Genomic DNA, 17057 nt, shown 5'->3' on the forward strand with positions numbered 1-17057 from the left:
TCAAATTGAAATGCAAATTTCAGTGTCGCTTAGAGCACTGTTTGGAAAAAATGTTTGATCGTGTCACCTTGGTGGCAGGGCAATAGAAAAATCCTCTCCAGCATGCTGCGGCAGGAGGCTTTAACACGGAGCAGACAGCTTGCATTACGTGGGGGTTTTGGCAGTGAATCAGCAAAAGGAAGGTCGCTTTTCTCCCCCTTCCCCAGGAGTGACAGTGACTCATTGCCCGTTCGTAACGTCATGCAGGAGTAGCAGCTCGCAGGGAGCAGTGGGGAGAGTTACAAGAGCGGTGTTTTGTCTCTTGTGGAGAGTGCCCGGGGGAAACGGGGTGCATGAGCGAGGTGAAGATGTGGAAGCGGAGCGGCAGGGAAAGGCTCAGCACCCGCTGCTACTTTTCCGGGGGCTTCCCGTGGCTGCGGAGTTGAGATGCAATGGTAGGACTCGTTCCCCATATAGGTTGGGTTAAGACACAGTGGTAGGATTTGTTCCCCATGCCGCATCGGTGTTTGAAGGGCTGCCCTGTGTTGCAGCATTGCTGCTGGACCTCTACGCTTCTCATGAGCCTCAGGCGTTGTTTGCCACTTTAGCTGCTCTAAGAGTAAGCTCAGCCCTGAAGCGTGAGCGCGTTTCTGGCGGGTCTAGCGGGAACTGAGAAACAGGGCTGTTGCTGTTGTAGGTGTTTGGAAAAAGACATTCATTAGGCTGAAGAATGAATTTTCCACGAACTCAGAAGGCCTCCAGTACTCCATCAAGTTTCTAATGATTTTGTCACGGTGTTAATCCCTCAGGTGAGTGGCAGCATTTTGATATCAGCAAACAAATTATGTTTCCACATAGATAACCCAATGTGGAGTCAAGCATGAGAGCAGAAAACAATTCATCACTTTGTAATGGGGCCTGCAGATCTCAGACGGGGCTGGATTCAGCAGTGGTGTGGAAGGGAGCCTGTGCCTGGAGCAGCCCTCTGCAAGCCCTGGGTGTGCAGGGGAGCGTGTGTCTGATGGGACAGCTGTGCAAGTGCATACCCATAACCTGCTTTGGCTTGTGATGCTGCCCAAGGCTTCCAGCTGAGATGGAGCACCCTCAGTGCCCCTTGCTGTACAGTGTTATTTATAGCGAGAGACAATGTCTGTACCGGAGAGTTTACAGGAAGGCAAATCATGAGCAGAATGGAAAAGGTGGTGAGGATCAGCTGCTCTGTGTCTCTTCTGGTGGGAGAACCGGAGGACGCTCAGTGGGGCCGATGGGAGACAAGTTCAGAACAAACAGCGGTATGTCTGCTTTGTGCAGTAGGTGATTGATACGTTGAGCTCAAAGGATGCGAGTAGAGAAAGTTTTCGTAGATTTAAGGGGAAACTGGGCAAGCACAGAGAAGAGAAAAGCACTTAAGAGTTATTAAACATATAAACAACATCAGTTTCAGAAGTTTCCTAACCTGAGAGTAGCTGAAGGCTGGGATGCTATTAGTAGGAATTATTGGACGGACTTTTGGTTTGACAGTAACATTTGTTCTTACGATCTAGATATGAAGCAAAGGCACAGAGAAAATGAAAGGAATTGCCTGTAGCAAGCTCTCAAATTAGCACCTACATCTCCCAAGTCCCAGTCTAGCGTACTGTCCATCAAGACTGAAAGGTGCTGAAATCTGGCTGGGCTGTTAGCAGCGCGCAGTGGAAACTCGTGGCGGTGCTGAGCTGTGTCTGTGAATGCAGGTGCAAAGGGCCAAGCAGCAGGTATCAGGGGATGGGGTAGGTTTGGGTGCGGTAAGAGGAAGGGGCAGCAGTTTGCTGTGTGCAGATCATGTTGATGGTATTTGTGTGCCAGGCCATTGCCACTTCGAGCATCTGATGGTAATTGCAAGGGAGCCTGCAGTATGCATGCATGCATGCGACTGAAAACAGCACTATGTGAGCATGAAATGCCTTCCAAGCCAGGCGCTGATACTGGAGGGCGAGCGCATGTGAATGATGCCCTGAGGCTGCATCAGCGTGACAAAGACCGGGATATGCAGCCACGTGCGCGGGGCAGTGGCGAGCCCGCTGGGTGTCCATGTGTGAAATACACTGCAACGGAGCAGGCAGGCACAGGCGGCTCGCAGGAGGAGCAGCGCTGGCGGCAGCGGCTTGCTCATAGGAGCCAGACACTGGGGTGTGCCAACGAAACCAGAAGCGCCTGTTTGTTCCAGTGGTAGCAAGAGTTGCCGCGGGACTGCGCTGCTGGGGTATGTCTCGGTGCAAGCAGGGCCCGGCGCTCCTTGGGATCTAACGGGTGAGATGAAGCGAAGAGGCCGTATGCCACCGAGACTCAACTAGCACACGCCACCTCCGTCACCACCACAGAGCCACAGTGACTTCTCGGGGCCACGTGGGCTGTTGCAAACTGATCAGCAAAGCCTTTTGGAGGAGGTATTTGCACAAGCCTAGCACTGGAAACTGCTGCCTGAAACTATTCCCTGGTTTTGTGGAAGCAGAATTAGTTTAAACCTCAGTTTGTTTTTTCTTACATGAAACAAAACACCCTTCTCCCATTTCCGTAGCTGCATGTTCATTTCTTCTTTTTAATGCCATCCTTAAATATCTGCTTCATCTCTGAGTGATTCTCTCTTGCACTTTATGGTGGAGTTATCTTGCTCTCCCAGTCTCTCCTATACCCTCTCCATGTGTCAGCTTTAGTTGCCACTTTTCTAGGAAAAACATGTTATGTTCCTTTAAATTCTAGGTAGATGTTGATACATAATTCTTTCCAGAATTTTATTAGCCTCCCTTGAATCCCTCCTAATTTAAACATCTTTGGTTTTATAGTTTTGGGTGCTTTGCTTTATCACTCTGTATATATACATAGAGCTATGAGCGCAACCTCATTGAGACTCCATTAGGAGAACTTATATCCTGGCCTAATCTTATCCGTGATATGTCTTTGAATTTTTCCTTACCGCAAGTCCTTTTCTAATTCAGTCTCTCATACATCTTTTCTTCAGTCTTGTTTTTCAAGCCAAAAGTCTTCTGATGGCGTTGCCTAAAGCTGCATGGCCTCAGGCTGTGATCTTGCCCAACCTGACATGCTGGGGGAGGTCAGCTGGGGCGGGACATGGACGGAAGACCACCTGTAGCAGAGCTACAGTTACTGGGACGAGGTCATTCGGCGAGGTCTGTGAAAACATTGCTTGAACCAATGCATGGTGTACTGGGGAGCTGCTGTTACCTGTTTGTGGGTGCTTCACATGCATCCTGATGCCAAAGGCCCAGGAGATAACGACGTTGTGATAGGCGCATGTGCTTTTCTTTGGAGGTTTTTTGGTGTCTTACTACTTGTGTCCACCCAGATGTTGGATACCTGATAGCTGCTGGAGGTGGTATGAAGTCTTGTCTCTTGTAGTCCAAAGGAGTGATCTGAGTAATAGTTACTAACCCAAACATCGATGGCAAGGCCTTGGAATATTAGCCAGGATGCCCTGGGCTTGCCATCAAAAGGGCCTTGGTTTAATTTTCCAGTTGCAAAGGCTTCACCAGCTCCTGCCCTAAGTATGTAGCTCTGCCACGTGCTGGTACCCAGCTTATGCAACAGCATAACGAGCTCAGGAGGATCATATCGCCTGTCTACTGGATAATGTGGATCTGTCTCAAGATAAATTCATCTCGCTGCACGTAACCAATCCTTTTGCTTCCATGATACTTCGAATAAGGTAAAGACTGCTCCACTGTAACTCATCACAACGTAGTGACAAGGGTCCATTTTTGCAGCACAGTTTGAATGCTGGAGCCTTCATTGCTGTGCAGAGAAAGTGTGGACCAAATTCAGGCCAAAGGGGTTGGAGGTTATTTTTTTAATCACTGTACGGTGTGGATCTTGGCAGCACTGCTCACAAACCAGTCACTAGCTGATCATTATGTTGTGTGGTCACTGAAGTCAGAGAAGGGAGCTATCCTACCCAGTATGGTCTCCTTTGAAAAACTCTTTCCAGTGCCACAGTGGGCTTGTTACCCTAAACGGAGGAGCAGTCAGTGATGCCTACTCTAGGAGGAGTTTGTAGGTAGTAGGGAGGTGCGTATTTGAAGCACAAAGAGGCTAGAAGCTGGCACAAGTCCTTTCCTAGCTTTCCAATATGACAACTGAGCGGGAATGCAGCAGACTGTTCATCACTCCTGCAGAAATCCTGGATAGCGTCCGTCTCTGGCCTCGTTGAAATGAGGTGGATCTGAGTGACTACTATGTGTTTGAAGGAACAAAAGAGGGGGCAGGGGGAAGGAGCTGATGCTTGAATAGGTCCACCTTTCCAAAGACAGGTTTTGCATCAGGCTTCTGCAAGGAGGCAAGTCCATCTGCTCCAGGGAGGGAGACCTGCTGCGGGTGGTTAGGAAACCTTCTGTGGCAAGGGAAGCATGTGGATCCAAGAGTCTGTGCAACCAGCATTGTGATGGCAGTGTGAAACAGGTCAGGCTGGTGGCTGGTGTCTGTGGGTTTCGGCTGTGGCTTGACAAAGCAGAGAAATAATGAGGAGGGAACCAGGCCACCTCTCATTAGCAAATAATACTTGCTTTTTAAAAGGAAACAACAAAACACCTCAGTCCCCTTGCCCTTCAGGTCAATAAAACAAATGCTTACTAATGGCTGAATCAGAGACTGAACAACTTCATTACATGTGTAAAGTCAATCGCCGTTATCCAGCTCTCTTTCTGTTGATCCATGCTGCGGTATGTCAACATACTCTGGCAGATGGCAATGAGCAGACAGTGGTCTGCTTAGTAAGTCTATGTGCCGTTTTGCTGAGACCCATTAGAAGACACGCTGAACAGATTGGTCTCTTCCTGATGGGTCAGACCTTCCTTGGGTTTTCCATCTGGGCTCCCCGCAGGTGACTCCTCACATCAGCTCTCTGGTGAGCTGCTGGCCAGAAGGTGTACTGGAGCAAAGAAACCACAAGCTAGACAGAAGGGTCAGCATACGATGTAAAAGGCCACGCAGCTTTGTGAGGAGGGCTACCGAGGCAAACTGGTAGCTTCTGGACTGCTGCTGGGAGCCTTGGATGTAAATGACAACGTAGCTAATAAGGTCTAATTGGCTATTAAAGGAGGAAGCGGGCCCAGCGATGCTAAGGGCCAATTAACCCCGGGAGCCAGGAGTGTGACACTGTATCGCTGTGCAGTGATGTGTGCATGAGCCTTTCATAAATGGATATAGAAAAGGAGCAGTGGAGGTCCTTAGCAAAATCCTTTTGAAATAGCTTGGGATATTTCAGGCATGTAGTAAGTTAAGCGTTCACTTGCTTTTGTAGCGGACTGGAGACTGGATTAGTGGCTGACTAGTGTGGGCACACCCAGCGCAGATCTCGCTGAAACCCGGTGGGGATGAAAGGGGCCCTAGTGAGATGAAACATCTCAGGCAGCGCCTTTTTTTTTTTTTAATATCTGCTTAGCCCTGAGGAACTAAAAGCTGTATCAGGTGGGACGGATCCGTGGGGAAACCTTCTTCATGTGTGTTGGCGTGCGTTACTGGCGCGTGCTGGCAGTAGGAGGATGTAGCAGGCTGTGATTGAGGCTAACGCTCGGTTAAACCGGAGGATGGTCACGCAGCTGGGGACCAGGAAGGGAGGCAGGTCTGCTCTGACAGGAGACAGGCTTTGGAAAGCCAAGACTGTTTCTTGAGCAACCCAGTCCAAAGCCCATTGAAGTCAACAGGGGACTGAGGGCAGCTCAATCAATCATTCTGCCTCAAAACATCTTCTGAGATCAGGGCCATGGGGAGCTGGTATTTTGACACAGACTTGTCGCTAATTTGAATAAACAAATTCTGTCTAATGGCTTTGTCCTCTAATTGATGCCAGTGCCTCCTTATTAAAGGAAAATTGTGATATTTAATGTTGCAAAGCAAGCTACTTATTTTCAGTCTATTTTTCTGCTAGGAGCGTGCAGACAAAGAATGGGATTGGGTGGATTTGACTAGGAATTGGGACCTGGCAGTCTGCATAATGTGGGCCATGTGGCGTACGCCAGAGTCTACTGCTTTCTGAATCTTTATTGCATGAGGCTGGCTTGTGTGTTGCTGTTGTGATGATGATCTATCTTTTGTTCCTCTTCCTCCCATTAGACTTTATTATTTCGTATTTCCACATTTTTGCTGCTCTGAAGTTGTGAGTTCAGTCCAAGTCGGAGACGAGTTCGACAGTAGGGCTCAGTTCATGGATTTGGAGGAGCAGCAAGGTTGATATCGTTTGTCTTCCAGTTGGCTTTTTGCAGAGTAGAGGAAGGGGATCATGACTGTAGGGTCTGCCCTACAGTAGCACACCCACAGTTTGGCCTGTTCCAGTGGAAGAAATAAGGATGATATACTGCTAATAGCACAGTTCTCACTGTAGTTTTTCATGAAAAGTGTACCTGAGCAGAAGGAAAGAGTTGCTGTCCTCATTTCCTGATGATCCCCAAGGACATTTCTTTCTTTTTGAGTTCAGGAAGCAGATGGAAAGAAGAACTAGTGCTGACCTCAGCAGAATAGACAAACCGGATTAGCTTCTTTAAACCTGTCTAACCATATTTTAGTCTGTCTGGATCATGAGACTCCTATTGATGATCTTGCAGAAGATCTTGAAGAGTTTATGTGCTTGCTGATTTGGAAGTGAACTGGCCTGGGCTGGAGTGCCCGTTCACAAGAGACAGGCAGTGTGCTGGGTGCTGGGACCCGCTGCAGCCACTCGTGGACAGGGACCAGCCCTACAGGGTGGTGGTCTGCTGAGCCCCTGCCATGACCCTTGGGCTTCGGGGAGGGGGAGAGGGGATTTGGAGGCAGCTTTCTATCCTGACTCGGGTACAAAGGAGACAAAAGCTTCTTTTAGACACATAGCCTGAAGTGCTTTGCTGAAATAATTTCAGTTACCTTTTACCTGTCTCAAAGGAACACTTAAAAAATCATGCTGCCCACGGCAGGTAACCTGATGAGTCTAATTTGGTGGTATGAAAACACAGCCACTTGGAGCTTTCCGATCCATGTTCTGGCTAATTAGGTACACTTCCCCTGCTAGCTTTTGCCCGCTGTGCAGTGTCGCATGTGTTCAAACATCCTATCCAGAGCAGGAGGTGTCTACATGTGCGCATTTTGGCTAATACATTTGTGGAGGTGGGAGTTGATATTAATTGTCGACCCAACAGAAAACAGGATGCACCATCTCCAGCTGTAAAGGCAGCATGTATCTCGCTGGTTCCCCAGTCTTTGACAGCCCACAAACATCAGTGTGCGGGGTAACACCACAGTCTGCTCTTCTTTTGGCTTGCGGTTTTATTTATTTTGGTAACCTGTGTTTGCAGGCAGCATTGGAGAGGTTTTGCGGGGAGGAAGGATAATGTTCTCCAAGGGGAGCGGGGCTCACCGTGGGTGGTAGGAGCTTGCGGTGGCAGAGTGAGGATGTGAGAGTGGCAGGACTCCAGGGCTCATGCCTGGGCAGCAAACAGGCAGCAGCTCTGGGTCACTGCCACTTCTAATCAGTGGAGAGAGGGGATGATGGCATCCCATCTGGGAGAGATGAGGCTGTGCGTTTGAGGGGGCTGCTCTGGAAGGGTGGCCATAACCGTGCAGCCGTTGCCTCTAACCCGCCCAGCGCTGGTGTTCACAGCTGTCAGGGTGCGTTGCGTATGGCTCAGAGGTGGAATTGACTGAACAGTTTCTGTGCGTCTGGATGCAGCGTGGGCTGAGTGAGAGCTGGCTGTGCACTGGGTACGGCTTGCAGGTTTGGGTGTCTAAGTAACACTTCCATGCCTGGGGCTGACACTTTGGTGCCTTTCCACCAGCACTGAATTGCTTTTGAAAATAGATGTTGTTAGGGGCTTACTTATGGAGAGCGGTGGACTGGTTTTTCTTAGGAGATGACAAAGCTGCTGGTTTCCCTCCAGGATGGAAAATGTTCTCTGTGGTTCAATGCTAGAGTGATAAGACGGGACCTCAGAGCACCAAAAAAAGTTTACTCCCGCACCAACAGATTGTTCGTGTGTATTTACAGATGCCACCAATGTATGTTCTGTCTGCACACACACCTTCTAGCACAAACATCAGCTGTGGGGAAAAGGCACAGAAATTCAACAAGATCTGGCTGAGGTTTTCACCTAGGCAGAAAATAAATTGGCTGCTGCTGCTATTCTCTTTTCTAAATTGGTGGTACCTGGAATAAGGCCAACTTTCTTTTTCTGGGAGACACCATTGCTTCTTCAGGGACATGTCTGAGGGGACCTGGGGAGCAAGATTGGCTTGTGGTTGTAGTAAGCAGTGAGATGTTGCAAAGGTTAATTGCATCCAGCTGATGCGCTACTGACAACCAGCATTTTGAGATGAAAAATTGCTGCAAAACTGAATCCCTGGTGTTGCAATAGCCTCTGCCCTAAACGTGCACACATTCCTGCCTCTTACCCACTGTAGGGGTAAGCAGGGACATCATTTAGGTGCCTGGGCAGCAGTTTACGACGACAGCCTCATACATGTTCGTACACAAGCTCTCCTATGGGTAAGCGTTCATATACTGATGAGCATAGGATTATTATTGGTTGTGCCTCTAATGGCCAAGCACATGTTGTAAATTTTTACTTGGACAAAATCTGATGTGTTCAAAAGCTGCACAAATCTCTTAAAGAAAATGAAATCTTAGCAGAAAGCCTAAAGCCAAACAGGAGGCTCTTTATTGACCATTGGATGTTGTTTTCGCAAGGATACTGCAGGTGGCTGTTTCGTGTGGTAAAACATGTAGGGTTGGTCTGTATGTGTGTTTTTCAGACAGTTAAGAAACCAATAAAGTCAAATTGGTAGAACTGTCTAATGTGATTACAGCGAGATGGGGATAAATGTGGTTTCATTAGACCTTGTTTTGAAGTAGGAGACTGTCATTTTCTGATGGAAAACTGTGATGACAGCAAGTATTGGCATTTGAAGTGCCTTTTTTAAGAATGACCTGCTCTGTCTTTTTGACATCAAACATATGTATGCAGAAAGAGAGCACTGGTTTATTTTTTTTCTGGTGCAGTAAAAAATGGAAAGATCCATTTTTAGTCTTAAGTTTTTCTATCAAAGAATTTCATGAGAGTGGAAGAATCCCTTAGAATAAAAATACTTGATCGTGTTGTTTATAATGGGGCTTGGGTGCAAAACCTGGGCTTGAGCAGAGACCACAGTTACATGCAGGCGTCTCTCATGTAGTTGCTGCTGCGACCCCAGGTATAGCCTGGAAATTCCAGCTGCAGAAGGACAAGCTGTATAGGGCTGTACTGGTCTTTTAGGTGCTCAAGGAGGAGGGAGAATCCACTAGCGATGGTGGCTTCTGGCTACAGGCTCATGCATTCTGGGTATCTCAAGTCACATACTATTAATGGTAGGTTTTAGTTTTGGTGGAAGCTCCTGAGTTGGTAGCATGTGCAGGACAAGCCACATGCTTAGATCTGATGGTCCTACCTTTGAGGTTTCAGGCTTTGGGGAGATAGGCATAACTCCAGTCCTTGACCACCCTGGAACAAGGAGTCTGAGATGTAAAGATGGTTTCCTCTAGTGCAGGTGGTCTTCTTGCCATTGGCACTTGAGAAAAGATCCAGAACTTGCCCCTTTGGTGCCACATGTACCTGCCTTGCCTCTTCTAGGGAGAGGGCTCAAAGGTGACACTCACCTCCAGTCTGGTTTCTTTGCCTCCTGGCTCTAATCTCACTGTTGGTTATGAAATGATTCACAGGGACTTCCCACTGTACCTGGGATGTTAATTAAAAGATTTCCAGCCTTAAAAATTCCTTTGCACTCTTGGTCTTCTGCAAGAAGCAACAAAGTAGATTGGTGTTTATGCTGTCAGTCCCCTGGTATCTCCAGGAGACTCCCACTGGCTGGAACCACGCACAGATTGATTTCCTCCTCCCCCCCCCACCCCCGGTGGTCCGAAAAAGAGAGAAATGCAATGCCTGATGCCTCTTGGCCAGGAGATGAAATCTGGGAGGCCATGGATAGAAAAGCACCAAGGAGGACAGGAGAGAAAAGAGACAGCCCAGATCCCATTATAGCAAAGATGATATGCCATCAAATGAGTAATGCTGATGGAAAATGTAGCAAATGACTAATGTTGCAGCCAGAGTAATTGTTTGGAGGACTGGCATTTCTAGTATGAAAAGATTTAGAGTGAGCTTTCAGTAAATAAAGGAGAAATTGGCCCTGAAGTTCAGGGCCAAAATTTGGCAGCTGAGATTGAAAAAGGGGGGGTTGTTTTATGCATTTTAAGGAAAGAAAATAATTTTTCAAACTGCATTTCACTTAATTGAATACCAACAAGAAGGGCTGAACCAAAAATCTTTATTCCATAGAACAAATAACACAAGTATCACCTCACCTAGGCTGCTCATGGCAGCCAGCCCTGGCCATCGAACTGTGCCCTGCAGAGCTAAAGGGGACCTTCCGCATCCCTGCGGATGTAATCCCATATAATTATAATTTCAGTCCCCCTTTTTGTGCTGTTACAAACATTAACTAATTCACTCCTTGGGCAATCTTGGGTGTAACTGCCGGTGTGAGACTGCTTAAGCAAGGTTTTCTGGAGTTCGTTGTGTGTGTGGTGGCAGCAACAGCAGCTTTTCTGAGCAGTGGATGCTTCCCTGCGAGCTGGGATTAGTTCCTTTCCTTCACGGATTTTGGGTAGCCAGGACAAGGTAGAAATCCCTTTGTGATGGGCTGGCTTTATTGCAGTCTGTGACTGGGATTTGAGGCTGTCTAGAAGAGCATGTTTGTGTAAACTAATGATCCCATTTTCTTGGTCCCTTTATCCATCTCATGATCTTTCTGCTCTCTTCTTCAGCAGTACCTTTTCCACTGGGTTAAATCAAAGTGCAAAGCTCTGGTTATCTGAGTGAGTTAGTGACCCTCAAGATACTTAAAACCAGGGCAAATGGGATGCCATCAAATATCAGCTTTTGACCCTTGTTCTTTAAGGGTTTTACCCATTACGTGTGTGGATGGGTGCAGAGAAAGGGGTTCATTATCGGGAGCAGAGCAAAGGCAAGCCATGTTCTAATAAGCTGCTTTTATAAAGGTCGGTGGAGCTGCTTGTGGCTTCCAGATGGGCAGGGGTCACCCTTTTCCTCCTCATTTCTCTTCAGACTCCTCTGGTCCAGATGTAAGGGCAGTTTAATGCTGAGGACACAGGTCTGGATGTAGACCCTCAGGTTCAGGTCCCAGCTGTGCCTCAGGCTTGTGCTGGGACCGGACTGGGAATGGGGCTGTCTCCTCCCAGTCATGCAAAGATCAAAGCCGTTGGGGGCTTGATACCAAGAGCTCAGGAGGTACCTTGGGTATGCAGAAGCTGGCACGACAAGAGGGGAAGCAGATGATGGTTTCCCTTCAAGGCACACTCCTCAGCACCCTTTGTGCCTTTCTGCCCGCAGTGGGAAGGGCAGTATTTCCAGTGCAGAGGAGCTGGCGGGATGCCTGTCCCCCTCTGCCTCTGGCAGCCCACAGGTTGGGAGTGTGCCATGGGAACCCGCGAGCGTGGCGCTGAGCTCTGGGCTGCCGACGCTCTGATTAATACTGCAGCAGGGCTTGTTATGCTGGAGAGGAACCTTTACTCCAGAGACGTTAAATATTAATAGCGGCAATAGAGGCGCAGATAAACAAGAGCGAGTTATAAACTGTTCATTTTGAAAGCATTGGTGTTAACTCTGGCAAACTTGTGTTACAGCCAGCTCAGGTACATGGGCCAAAGGCTGGCACTGCATTTAAACCCCTGGATTTCCACTTGTCCCTGGAGTTCCTGACTGTTTGCCCAGCCCTGCCCTGCCGAAAAAATCTTCCCACCCACGATCAGGCCCCCGCTGCAAAGTGACAAGGTCTTTAACCTGACTCCGATGCTCTTACTTGGTCTGAGCTTCCCCACCGGCTGCCATCTGTGCTTTGTGTTTCCTCTTCTACTTCAGTGCATCTGTTCCGTTCAGGAGTTTGTTCTGCAAGTTCCTAGACAGCTGAAAACTTACCTTCAAAAATCAGACAGGTATCTTTAGCCTTGTATCTTTCCAGGTCATTATAAACTCTCCAGGCTGGATCCTCCCAGTGCATCGGGATGGGGAGGACAGCCCGGGGCTGTAGGAGACACGGGGATGCTTTGGTAGGACGAAGCCTGCCGCGGGCTGGTCTCAGCTGGTGCTGTGAAGTACTGTGCTGCTGCAGCTGTAGGTGTTCAGTTCTCTCAGTGGAGTATCTGTGTCCAAGTACCCTTGCAACACAGACCACCTTATTTATTTGAAAAATCCTCCTGGCACATGGTTGTGGTAGTTTATGAATCAGACAGGGTTTCACATGTTTAAAACTTAGAACTTAATGGTGGAAATGTCTAAGGCTTTTGTGATATTAGCAGCTGTGTGGGCTGGACAGTCATCACATAACTCCAGGAACTGGGCATACAGGAAAACCACTAAATATTTCCAGTGCAAACTGAGAATCAGTGGCAAGCATTGTGTTTACTACTTACATTAACCAGCTTTCAGATGAGAAACGATTGTAAACCCATATTTTAGTAATGCAAAGTATTATTGACTGAATTCAAAGTGCAATCATTTATAACATGTCATGTCGACATTTCTACTGTAATTTATAATGGATCCTTCTTCCCAAGGGGGTGGGAACAGGGGAGACTTGTTGGCTGATGCATCACACTGGAAGCAGCTGCGTTTTGGTGTTTTGTATGTTTTTGGGTGCAGTTTTGTCTGTATCCCATTATTTAGAGAGGACCACTGAGACCTGGAATATATACGGAGATCAGAGGTACATGAGCCTCTGAGCCAACCTGCCAGTCTTTAAGATGCCTCTTTGAACAAGCAGGTCTAGAAACTGCTTCTTGTTGAAAAATGCGAGGCCGGAGGGACAGTTCCAGCTCCTCCTGCAAAGTAAGATGATGAAGCACTGATTGTGCGAAACCACCAGGGTAATAACGTGATCAACTCACTAGGTGACTTGGGAAACTCCAGTGAAGCAGAACCATGGAGCTGACCAGCTGTTGGCGCGCAGAGCAAAAAAAAAGAAATAATTAGTGTAAAAGAAAACAAAACCCAACCAGTGGCTGTGGAGGGAAAAGAGCAATAAAATGAGTACTGCTCTGCCATCCAAAAGCTGACCAGTGTGGTTTAAAATCCCCTCTTAATAATGTATACAGCGGCAAGGAAAATCAGACTGGGAATCTAAAGGTTTAATATTAGGAAAAAATCAGGCAAATATATCTTTGTTTAAAAATTTGCTGCCCTTGTAAGAGAATTATATTAAGTTTCTGTTTTTAATGCCATTGGGACAAATGCATAATTTAATCATTGGATTTTAGCATGGCCAGACTCAATATATTAAGGTGGTATTTGTACAGACCTTTTCAAGCATTAACAGATGGTGAAGAGAAGATCCTGAGTTTTTTGGTTCAAGATCTAATTAGTCCTTATAGACACAGACCTTATACCGCTCAGCTGGGTGTCACCATGTGCTAAAGCCCTGGTGAGATTTCTTACACCCTCCTGGAGAATAAATTAATGGTACTAGTTACTTACCTGGTTAGTCTATACAGTAAGTGGCTATAAACACATTGCTAATCAAACCACGCTTAAAAGTAACCTGTGGAACTCTGCCATAATAGATTATCTGTCTTCAAAGCCTGTATCTATCTTTTATTGACCTTGGTATTTGCACAGAATATGAAGGATATTTTCTAGCCCTTTTTTACACATGGTTGATAATCCATATTGATGAATCTTACCCTAGGTGTCTAGCATTTTTATAAAAGCTCCAGTAATTAGCTCGGTAAAGCAATAATTCATCTTCTGTTTGGTGGAGGTAGTAGCTGGTATGGAATAGCTGCTGAGAACAGCTTTGGCCATTGGAACAAACTATCAAAAAGCCTGTGTAGTCTCCATCTTTCTGTGTCCTCAGATCAAGAGTTGGTTCCTTTCTGGAAGGTCTGCCTTAGCGGGCTGTGGGATGATAGGTTTCCTCCAGGTACAATGTGACAAGATGTTGGGATCTGTGATAGTTTGCTGCTTCTGGTCTTACTGTGTAGTAGTGCCATCTTGTCATACTATGTAAACCCAAGAGGTGTGACTCTTAGGACTCCGGTACATGGTCAGACTATAGCAACAGCTCTTTTCCCATCAGATAGACATGGTCACTGTTTGCGTGCTTGGTTTAAAGGTCTGCTATTATTTGCTGATGGTTCTAGTCATGTTGCTTGCACCTGGAGAAAGCTAGGTTGCATTCGGTGGCGGTAACGCAAAGCTGGGAGGCAGTGAGCTCTCCTGGTTCACGCAGTGCTCTGGCTCTGGTCGTGTGGCAACAGATCCAGTGGTCTGACGTCTGACCACCCTTCCTGCCTGCGCTGTTCTTGGCCCCCGGCAGCTTCCTGCGCATTTCCGTGCGCACTATTGCAGCTTATGGGGCCCCACTTTGTGACTGATGGAGAGAGATGAGTGTTTTACAGAATTGGATGGCATACTTAGAAAATGGCCCTCGTCACTTATATTTATTTTATTAATTCACTCTTCTGTGATAATTGGCGATGGTACAAGGCCCCTGTATATTTTCTGGTTAGAACACTTGAATGCAGTTTGTCTTAACGTGATTTATGGCAGCGGCACTTTAAAGGTAATTGAGATTGCTCCAGCAGTTTCTTGAAGAAATTCTGAAGGATATTTTGGGGAGTGGTGGGGAGTGAAGGGTACAAGCAGGCTGCAATTAAATATCTGACTCGTTTTTCCCATGCTACCTGTGATGCTGGCAGAAACATCTGGAAGTCACCTGTGCAGAAAACCTGCCTCTGCCCCAGAGGGACACATAACCACCTCCTCCTGCACAGTATAAAACTCAGTGTCTTTTTTGAATGAGACAGCTTAAAAGGGGTAGAAAAATATGGAGTAAAGTGTTTGGCTAATGCTCGCTTTCAATGCACCAAGACTTGCTATCATTATTTCTTCCAGGATGGCTTTTGGTGGCATGGTTGGGAGATGGATGGAGCTATTGTAAACATCGTGATGGGAGTTCAGCACTGTGGAGTCAGAGGGAGAGGGCTGTGAATCTCTTGGAAGTGTATTTCAGCCAAGATCCTGCATAGGCAACAGATGTTGTACTGGTTTAACAGTTGATTTTTATAAATCCATTTCACCCTTGTTTGAATCTGTTGGTAAATTACTGCTGTTTATAGCCACTATGGTAACTCGTGAATAGCCCCATTTACTGTTAGGTGCTGTACAAAACCAGGCAGGGAGGAAACAGAAGTTCTTGCTGTCAGACGGTGAGGCAACAAAATAAACCAACCCAGTTAAGTCAGATGGGTAGAGCATTCACGCTAGCTCATGGCTTGAGCTGTTCGTTTCAACGCCGGCCATTACAGCAGAGTTACAGGGATGGAGCCCTCTGCCCGTGGAGCTGCAGAAGTCATTGACATTTCCAGGCTCCCTTGAGAGCTCTGGTGTCACCTTTCTGTGTGCTTGGTGTTAGCTGGCTAAAGTTATTTTGTGCTTTAGTTTACCTTTCTAGGAGCTTAATCTACCCTATCTTTTTTGTCTGACTCCAGAGGCTGGAGTCTGCTCTAGTCTGCCTCAGGAAGGTGGTGGGACAGCTGCTCTGACTTCTGCACTGGCCGTGCCCAGGGCAGCCTGCTCCCTCTTCTTCCTCCTGCGAGGCTGATGGTAAGGCCACTGAGCAATAAATTTGAGCACACAAATTGCACATTTTTTTTGTTGTTTGTGTTTGGTTGGGTTGTTTTGTTTTGGTTTTTTTTTTGTGGCCTGGAGGACTCAGAGAAGGAGGAGTCCAGAGTGAAAATTTGTAAGCTGAGGAAATTGATGAGAAAATTAGATCCAAGAGACCAGAAACTCTCTCTGGGTGTTTTGTGATCAATCCATGTATAATTGAGGCAATGGAACAAGGAGAAAGCTGAGCTAGAAAACGCCCTGTTCTTCTCCCCTTTCCCTCCCAGGGATCAAAGTCAGGAAGACTCCATCAGCTGACAGAGCAGGCTTTTTAAAAATCATTGTGTGAATGTTGCACGCTTGCAGTAAAAACAAGAACATTAACGATAGCCATGCCTGGAGTCTGAATTATTGTAAATACCATTTGTCTTGGTTATTGCAAAATATAACCTGGTGCAGAGCTTTGCTGAAGGGGTAATAAAGCTTGTGTGAAAAGAACTGGAAACAAAACAGAAAAGGGTTTTACGAAAGAATAACTAAATCAGCCCTGGCTGAGAAGGGGGGCATGCGGAAGGGATGCCGTGGTTGTCAGATCTGTGGCAATGCTGCCACTTTTGCTTCTTCCATTGCTCCTTCTCCAGGCAGCTGCAACAACCTGCCTGTGCCCGCCCGGAGGTCACGGTCCCCTCTGCCCCTCCGGGCTGAGCTGCACCCCTGCATGCGTTGAGCCCTTGGTAAACAGCGTGCGCAATGGGTCTGGCTTGCAGAGCGTGCGGGGAACGGCAGTGCCGCCTCTCTCCTTGGAGCACCCGGGACAAGTCCTCGTGCTCATCCTGGGCCCCACAGATGTGTGCCCAAATCAAGCTGCTGCCACCCAGAGTCTTGGGCCACGGTCTAGTTCCTGTGAGGCGCACAGAGCGGGCGTGCAGCTGGGCTGCGGAGGAAGCCAGGCGTACGTAGGACCAGCAGCCCTTGTGCCCGGTCTTTAGTGCCACTTACAGGCTTAATCCATGTCTTCCACAGGCTCCTGTGAGCAGCCCGTGAACCTCTGCCCTGCCACCATCCCCCTTGCTAACCTTCCTTGCTTGCCCTGCTCGCCTCAGGATCGGAGGGGCTCCTGGCAGCGCCGCTCCTGCGGAGCTGTACTGAGAGGCAGCAGGCAAGGTGTGGAGGAGGAGGGCACTGGGAGGCACTGGGAGGCAGGGCTAAGCGTTGGCATCTGCAAAGCGGCTTCGTTCCGTCGGCGATGCCAAGAGGCAGGGTCACAGCCGCCGAGCCTCCCTCGCCCCGACACTCGCTGGGCTGACCGTGCCGCGCCCGGTGGGCGAGCTGGAGCCGCGGGTTTCCAATGAGGGCGTCAGCGAGTCGGAGAGCTGGAAGCCCCAGCTGTCCTCCCCGCTCCGC

At 47.9% G+C, this 17057-nt stretch overlaps 1 protein-coding gene across 1 annotated transcript in view; it reads left to right on the forward strand.

The window, feature by feature from the left end:
- Positions 1 to 17057, forward strand: part of GRIK4 (glutamate ionotropic receptor kainate type subunit 4) — a gene marked incomplete at its 3' end in the record, with an annotated part of 135741 nt that overhangs the window by 18509 nt on the left and 100175 nt on the right. The window lies entirely within an intron of this gene.

The sequence above is a fragment of the Phaethon aethereus genome, assembly GCF_964289735.1.
Source record: "Phaethon aethereus genome assembly, chromosome: 23".
Taxonomy (NCBI): domain Eukaryota; kingdom Metazoa; phylum Chordata; class Aves; order Phaethontiformes; family Phaethontidae; genus Phaethon; species Phaethon aethereus.